The sequence below is a fragment of the Mus caroli genome, chromosome 6 (assembly GCF_900094665.2).
Source record: "Mus caroli chromosome 6, CAROLI_EIJ_v1.1, whole genome shotgun sequence".
NCBI lineage: Eukaryota > Metazoa > Chordata > Mammalia > Rodentia > Muridae > Mus > Mus caroli.
Genome location: NC_034575.1, coordinates 7,094,170 through 7,103,139, shown reverse-complemented (window position 1 = coordinate 7,103,139; position 8,970 = coordinate 7,094,170).

Sequence of the window (8,970 nt, the reverse complement as noted above, 5' to 3'; positions counted from 1 at the left end):
ACTCGGGGCGCCATGGTCCTCTACCCCTGCGTGGTGTATGACCATGGGCCCTAGAGCGCTCTTGAATAAAAATCCTCTTGCAGTTGCAGCAAGACCATTTCTTGTGTGATTTGGGGTGTCGCCTCTCCTGAGTCAGAACGTGGGGGAGTCCTCACGTTGTGGGTCTTTCACTACTTTTGGGTGTATTTGCTACCCTTTTTTTTTTCTAGAGCTTTCAGAGGTTCTGTTAAGCTGCTAGTGTGTGCTCTTTCTAAATTCTTTAGGGAGGCACTCAGAGCTATAAGTTTTCATTTTACCACTGTTTTCATTGTTTCCCATTAATTTGGGTATATTGTACCTTCATTTTCATTAAATTCTAAAACATCTTTAATTTCATTCTTTAATTTTTCCCTGACCAAGTTATCATTGAGTAGACAGTTGTTCAGCTTCCAAACATAGTGGGTTTTCTGTTGTTTTTGTTGTGATTTAAGATTGTTATTGGTGCTCTGATTGGGTGCATTTGATTATTTCAAACTTTTTATATGGGTTGAGACTTTTTGGTGACTGATTATATTATCAATTTTGGAGATGGTACCATGAGGTGTTGCGAAAAAGGTATATTCTTTTGTTTTAGAATGAAAAGTTCTATAGCTATGTTAAATCCATTTGGTTCATGGCTTCTGTTAGTTTTACCATATCTTTGTTTAGTTTCTGTTTTCATGATCTGTCCATTGGTGAGAGTCGGGTTTTGAATAATCCTACCATTATTGTGTGAGGTTAAGTGTGTGCTTTGAACTTCAGTAATGTTTCGTTTACAAATGTGGGTGCCTTTGCATATGGGGGATAAATGTTCAGAAATGATAGTTCATCTTGGTAGGTACTTGAGTATGAAGTATCTTCCCTCATCTTTTTTGATAACTTTGGTTGAAAGTCAATTTTATTGGATATTGGAATGGCTGCTCCAGCTTATTTCTTAGCTATTATGTTTTAACATTTACTTGGAAAAAGAATTGCAAACTTTTACTGTGAGGTAGTTTCTGTCTGTGGCACTGAGATGGGTTTCCTGTGTGCAGCAAAATGCTGGGTCCCGCTTATGTACCTAGTCTGTTAGTCTATGTCTTTTTATTGGAGAATTGAGTCCATGGATGTTAAGAGATATTAAGGAATAGTGGTTGTTTTTCTCTGTTATTTTTGTTGTTACAGGAGGAATCATGTTTGTTTGGCTATTTTGTTTTGAGTTTGTTGTAAGAAGATTAATTTCTTGCTTTTTCATGGATGTAGTTTCCTTCCTTTTGTTGGAGTTTTTCATCTATTATCCTCTGTAAGACTGGATTTGTGAAAAGATACTGTGTAAATTTGTTTTTGTCATGACATATCTTGGTTTCTCCATATATAGTAATTGACCATTTTGGTGGGTATAAGTAGCCTGGGCTGTCATTTTTGTTCTTTTAGGTTCTGTATGACACCTGCCCAAGATCTTCTGTCTTTTAGAGTCCCTTTGGGAAGTCTAGTGTAGTTCTGTTAGGTCTGCCTTTATATATTACTTGATGTTTTCTTTTACCACTTTTAAAATTCTTTGATTTGTGCATTTGCTTTTTTGATTACTATGTGAGGAGAGGAATTTCTTGTCTGGTCTAATCTATTTGGGGTTCTGTAAACTTCTTGTATGTTAATGGACATCTTTTTCTTTAGATTATGGAAGTTTTCATCTACAATTTTATTGAAGATATTTATTGGCCCTTTGAGTTTGGAAACTTGGCTCTCTTCTATACCTACTATTATTGTGTGTCTTACTACAAATCCACAGAGTTCAGGAAATCTCAAGAGAGGCTTCACATAATCTCCAAGCCCAGCCTGATGGAAGGCATCTTCTTATCATGGTTGAGTTAAGAAAATCAGTCCTCAAGAATATCTAAAATTGACAGCTCAGGGTGGATAGGCAAATGGATAAGGAGAGTGGAAAGGAGTTGGGTTAGAAGGGAAAGGTGTTAGTGGATGAGTAATTTCTCACATTCACTTGCAAAGCACAGTCTTTTCTCCTACAACCAGATGCAGAATTCTAAAGACATTCCCCACAGAAATGGAGACCTTAGTTCATGGAACAACAGGCCTAACAAAAAGGACATTCCTGGTTCCCCAAAACTATTTAAAATCTTAATTTTTACAATCTTTTCAATATACCAAACTAAGAATTCTGAATCATGGAAGCAAGTCTATTATCAAGCAACTGAATATCTGTACAACTCATATACTGTTTTCCATAAAGTTATTTCAATGAATGCACTACTTTGTATTTCTGTCTACAGGGTGTAAAACTGTTCATTCTCACCAACATTTGTTCTCTTGTTTGTATTCTCTGTTGTGTTTCACAATTGTTATTTTGATAAATTTATCTTGAGGTGATATCTTACATGGCTTTAATTTTCTTTTCTTTTTTTTCTCTTCTCTTCTTTTCTTTTCTCTTCTTTTCTTTTTTTTTTTTCTTTTTTCTTTCTTTTTTTTTTTTTTTCGAGACAGGGTTTCTCTGTATATGCCTGGCTGTCCTGGAACTCACTTTGTAGACCAGGCTGGCCTCAAATTCAGAAATCCACCTGCCTCTGCCTCCCAAGTGCTGGGATTAAAGGCATGTGTCACTACCACTTGGCCAATTTTATTTTCTTGTACACTGAACATTTTTCATTTGTCAATTGGCCACTTTCATGCTATTTTTATATTTAGCCTATTTTGGTGACTGTGTGTAATAAAGAACATCAAATTCAGGGCCTGCCTCATAGATTGGACATTCACATTCTTCCTAAATCTTAGCTCCATCCTTTCATCCCACTCACATTTCGACTAGCTCTTTGTTATTGCATTGAAGACTGTCTTATTAAAATGTCATATTGAATTTGCAGTGATTTTTTTCTACTCATGAGCTTTTTTTTTTTTTTTTTTCTTTTCTGTAGTATTCCCCTGAATCCCAGCCCAGTATGATTGTTGTGTTCCTAGGTAGAGAGTCTGCTATTTATTTTAATGTAGTCTCATTTTGCATTTTGCTTTAATGATCTATGCTTTTGACATTATAATCATGAAATTGTTGCCAAGATATACTTCATGAATCTTTCCCCCTTGATTTCTTCTAGTAGTTTGACTGTGAAGAGTTATATTTCTTTGATAATTGTTGAGTTACTTTTTATTTGTTAATAAACAAGAGTTCTATCATAAACTTTTACCATTTGTATATTGAGTTTTTCCAACCATGTTGAAGTGATTATCACTCTTTCAGTGATTTTTTTGGAGTTTTTTTGAAAATCTTTTCACTGTACATGCCTGAATATATATGTTATTTTTCTGTCTTTGGTGTATGTACTGTTTTCTTATGCTAGTACCAGATATTGTCTTATTAAGAAGTGGGAGTGGGTAGGTGGGGGAGTAGAGCGAGGTGGGGGGAGGATATAGGGGACTTTTGGGATAGCAGTTGAAATGTAAATCAAGAAAATATCTAATAAAAAATTGAAAAAAAATCAAAATTATGCAAGTGATTCCTGAAGCCCCGTCCTGTGACTCTTTTCTTTTCATAGATTATAGGAATTGCATATATTCTCTGTGTATGTGTGTCTATGTGTGTGCATGTGTGACTAAAACCAGTTTTAAGATAGTATTAAATCTGCTGATAACTCAATATATTTCTGTTTTTAACATATTAATCTTAGGATAAATTTATTCGTATTTTATGTATGTGGTATTATTGGTAATTGAATTTGTGTCCTAATTTGATATTCAATTATTTCTTTGTTAGTACAAAGCAAAGAAAAAAAAAGTTTTTTGTTTTATTTTATTATGTTTTTGTTTGATTTTGGTTTTGTTTTTGGGGTTCTGTTTGTAGTTTTTGTTTTGTGTTTATTTGTTTGTTTTGTTTTTTGTGAGATGTGTCTGGTGGTATCCTAGGATTCTGTGTCATCTAGCCTCTCATTTTTGGTCCTCCACGCAGTGTCAAAATGGGCTCCCACTCATGGCATAGGACTCAAGCTGACCAGTCACTGGTTAGCTACTTTCATGATTTCTGTGCCACCTTCACCTCAGTATATCTTGCTGTCAGAACAAAGTATAGGTCAAAGGTTTTGTGGCTAGATAGTATGTCTAATCCCTCCACTGGAAATTTTGCCTGGTTATTACATATGGCCAGCTCTGTATCCTCCATGACTAGGATTTGTAGTTAGACTCACTCTAGTATAATACTCTAGTTTCCATTGCACTAGATGTCTGAGTTGTCCCCAGGTCCCCCTCTCACCACCCTCATTCTAGTTATCCTTTCCTCGTACTCTCTCCCTCACAAATGTGACTAACAGAAATATCAGTGAAATAATGCATAATGATATTCTGCTATACTCACAGATTGGTGCCTAACTCAATTGTCATCTGAGAGGCTTCATCCAGCAACTAATAAAAACAAATGCAGAGATAACAGTCAAACATTAGGCTGAGTTCAGGGAATCCTACTGACAATCTAGAGGAAAGATTGTAGGAGCCAGAGGGATCAATGACACCAGAAGAAAACACACAACTCATCAGGTCTCTCAGTGACTGAACTGAAAATCAGGGAGCCTGCAAAGGTCCAACCTTGTCCCTGGGTATACATATTATAATTTGGTAGTTTGGTCCTTTTATGGGACTCCTTACAAAGGGAAGGGGATATTCTTTTGCTTTTGCCTGATTTGGGACCCTTGTTACACTACAGCTTTGTCTCATCCAGCCTTAATATGAGGGAAAGCACCTAGTCTCATTGCAAATGGATATCCAATGTATGAATGATATCTATAGGAGGTCTACCCATTTATGAAGAGAAATGGAGGAGTGGATGAGGGTAAAGGGAAGAAAGGTAAACTACAGTCAGTATTTAATATATGTGAGAATACATTAATAAAAAATGAATTTTATGTGCTGATTTTATGCATTGCAACATTACTGAATTCACAAATTAGTTCTGTATATAGTTTAATATGTTTAAAGATTTCTCTGTATAAGACCATGTTAAATGCTCCCATATGTGTAATTATTCTTGCTCCCATTTTCCTTCACTTGATAGCATATATAATCCTATTTCTAATAGTATAGTAGGATATGTTATTTCTGGGAGTAGAGTTATAGTATATAATTGTTGGGCATCATATCCTTTGTAGGCTTTTCAGGCAGAGCTTTTCAAAATTTGGATGCTTTCCTTCAGTTTTTACATTTAGAAGTGGTTTTGTTTGACATTGTTATAAGTACACCTATTGAAATCATCATGTTTCTTTTCCATCTTTTCTAATAATGTGATAGATCATGTTATGATATTATAGATTCCTAAGGGTTCTTACATCTCAAGAATAAACACTTTTAGTTAAAGGATATAATCCCTTTTCTGTATTTAGTTTATTATTATTTAACAGAGGAACTTGATAATAATGTTTTCTCTTTTTTAATGTTGTTTTGTGGTTTTGAGAATAGGATAATACTGCCTAGATACAATGAGTATGAAAATATTTCTTTTCTCAGATGGCTTTTTGAAAATAAGAAAGTAAGGTCAGATCAGCTGCCATTACTTGTCCATGTATTATAGCTTGCATGCCACCCAGGAGGTCTACAGTAATCAGGGACCTAGTCTGCCTGCCTCCCCAGACATCCACATTAACCAGGGACAAATAAGGCCTGCTCTAAAAAAGACATAAAAGGCTCACCCAAATCAGAGATAGAACTACTTGCCTACAAGCAAACTGGCTCTAACCTAAGTCACAAAGATCTACATGCCTCCAAAGAAGCTGGCTTCAATCGGAGACACCCAGGCAAGTTAACATCAGAGATAACCAGATGGCCAGAGGAAAGCACAAGATAGTAAACAACAGAACCAATGCAATTCAGCACCACAGGAACCCAGTTCTCTCAACACAGCAAGCCCTGGATTCCCCAATATGCCTGAAAAGCAAGATAATGATCTAAAATCCCATCTCATGAAGATGATAGAGGCCTTTAAGGAGGATATTAATAGCTCCATTCAAGACATTCAGGAAAACAGGTAGAGACCTTAAGGAAGAAACAAATAAATCACTTAAAGACAATAGGAAAATACAATCAAGCAGGTGCAGAAATTGAACAATAAAGAAAACACAAAGGGAGGCAACTCTGGAGCTAAAAATGCAAGTATCACCAACAGAATACAAGAGATAAAAGAGAGAATCCCAGGCATAGAAGATAAGAAAATAATGATACCTTAGACAAAAGAAAATTCAGTTTAAAAAGCACCTAACCAAAATTATGCAGGAAATTCAGGACACAACGAAAAAATTCAAACCTAAGAATAATAGGAATAAAAAAGGATGAAGAATCCCAATTCAAAGGGCCAGAAAATATCTTCAACAAAATCATAGAAGAAAACTTCTCTAACCTAATGAAAGAGATGCTCATAAACATATAAGAAGCTTGCAGAACACCAAATATATTGGCCCAGAAAAGAAAATCTTTCTGTCACATAATAATCAAAACACTAAATTCACAGAACAAAGAAAGAATATTAAATGCTGTAAAGGGAAAAGGCCAATTAACATCTAAAGCAGAACTATCAGAATTACAGCAGAAAATAGAAAGCCTCTTCAATAAATGGTGCTGGTCAAACTGGCAGTCTGTTTGTAGGAGAATAAAAATAGACCCATATTTACCACCTTGCACAAAGCTCAAGTCCCAGTGGATCAAGTACATCAACACAAAACCAGGTACACCGAATAGAAGAGAAACTGGGAAAGAGGCTCACAGTCTTTGATGCAGGGAGAATTTTCCTGAACAGCACACTAATGGTTGGGACTCTATGATCAACAATTGATAAATGAGGCGTCATGGAACTGAAAATCTTCTGTAAGTCAAAAGACATAGTCAATAGGGCAAATTGGACACCTACAGATTGGGAAAAATATTCTTCACTAACCCTACATCTGACAAATGCCCAATATTCAAAATAAAAATGAAACTCACGATGCTAACATACAATAAACCAAATAACAAAATTAAAAAATGGGTTACAGAGATAAACAGAATTCACAACAGAACAATCTCAAATGGCCAAGAAGAACTGAAGGAAATGTTCAAAGTCCTTAGTCATCAGAGAAATGCAAATGAAAACAACCTTGAGTTTCTACCTCACACCAATCAGAACGGCTAAAAAACTCAAGTGCAGCACATGCTGGCAAGGATGTGGAGAAAAAGGGTCATTCCCCTCATTCCTTTCTGGTGGGATTACAAACTGGTACAACCACTCTTGAAATCAATCTAAAAGTTTCTCAGAAAACTGGAAATAGTTCTATCTGGAGACTCAGCTATACCACTCTTGGGCATATATCCAAAAGATGCCCTACCATACCACAGGGTCATGTGCTCCACTGTGCTATAGTGGCCTTATTTGTAATAGCCAGAAGTTGGAAACAGCACAGATGTTCATCAGCTGAAGAGCTGATACAGAAAACGTAGTTCATTTACATAATGGAATACTATTCAGCTTTTTTTTTTTTAAAGAGGAAATCATGAATTTTGAGGGAAAAGGGGTGAATTTGGACAATATTATTCTAAGTGAGGTAACAGCCACAAAACTACATGCATGGTATGTAGTCACTCACTGATAAGTAGATATTAGCCTAAAATTACAGAATACCTAAGATACAACTCATATACTATAAAAAGGGTAAGAAGGCAAAGGACACAAATGAGGATTCTTCAATAATAATAATTGAAAGAAATAATTACTGAAAGAAATAATCACGGAAAGCAGAATTCTATGCAGAATTCCTCTGATCATGTACTGTGATATGGAAATTTAAACTGAATAAACCCTTTCCTTCCCAACTTATATTTGTTTTACTCATTGTGTTTCATCACAGTAATAGAAATGCTAAATAAGACAGGAAGAAAGTAATCAATAGTCCTAACCAGAAGCAAAACCTATGAGCTCTAATGATGACCAACGTGGACAGGTACCTATAAATGTGCAATAAGTGATACAGTTTTGGGGAAACAATGTTTATCCAATTTGACTTAAAGATCACTCAACATGAAGGAAATTATGTCTTATATTTGCAACCTACAAAACTTCCTAGAGCTGGTAAGTCATATGCTGTAGAAGAGAATCTTCTACTACTACTATTTTGCTAGATCAGCATAATTGGTAATTACACACTAACTATCATTCTTATACCCACCAATAAGTGGAGCCATCAGCCCTCATCTGAGACACTTTATTTTACAGATAATTGAGATAATCACATTTGTCTTTTTAAAAATAAAAAAAATGGATATTGGGCCGGGCATGGGGCACACGCCTTTAATCCCAGTACTTGGGAGGCAGAGGCAGGCGAATTTCTGAGTTCGAGGCCAGAGGACTGGATACAGAAAAGGTGGAATATTTACACAGTGGAGAACTACTCAGCTATTAAAAACAATGAATTCATGAAATTCTTAGGCAAATGGATGGAAATAGAAAATATGATCCTGAGTGAGGTAACTCAATCACAAAAGAACACACATGGTATGTATTCACTGATAAGTGGATATTAGCCCAAAAGTTTGGAATACCCAAGATACAGTTCAGAGACCACATGAAGCTCAAGAAGGAGGAAGACCAAAGTGTGGTTTCGTTGGTCATTCTTAGAAGGAGGAACAAAATACTTACAGGAGGAAATATGGAGGCAAAGTGTGGAACAGAGACAGAAGGAAAGGCCATGCAGAGACTGCCCCACTTGGGGATCCATCCTATATACAGTTACCAAACCCAGACACTACTGAGGATGCCAAAAAGTGCTAGCAGATGTGAACCTGATATAGCTGTCTCCTGAGAGGCTCTGCCAGAGCCTGACATATACAGAGGCAGATGTTCACAGCAACCATTGAACTGAGCACCAGGACCACAATCGAGGAGATAGAGAAAGGACTAAAGGTTCTGAAGGGGTTTGCAATCCCATAGTAAGAACAATACCAACTAACCAAACTCCCCTC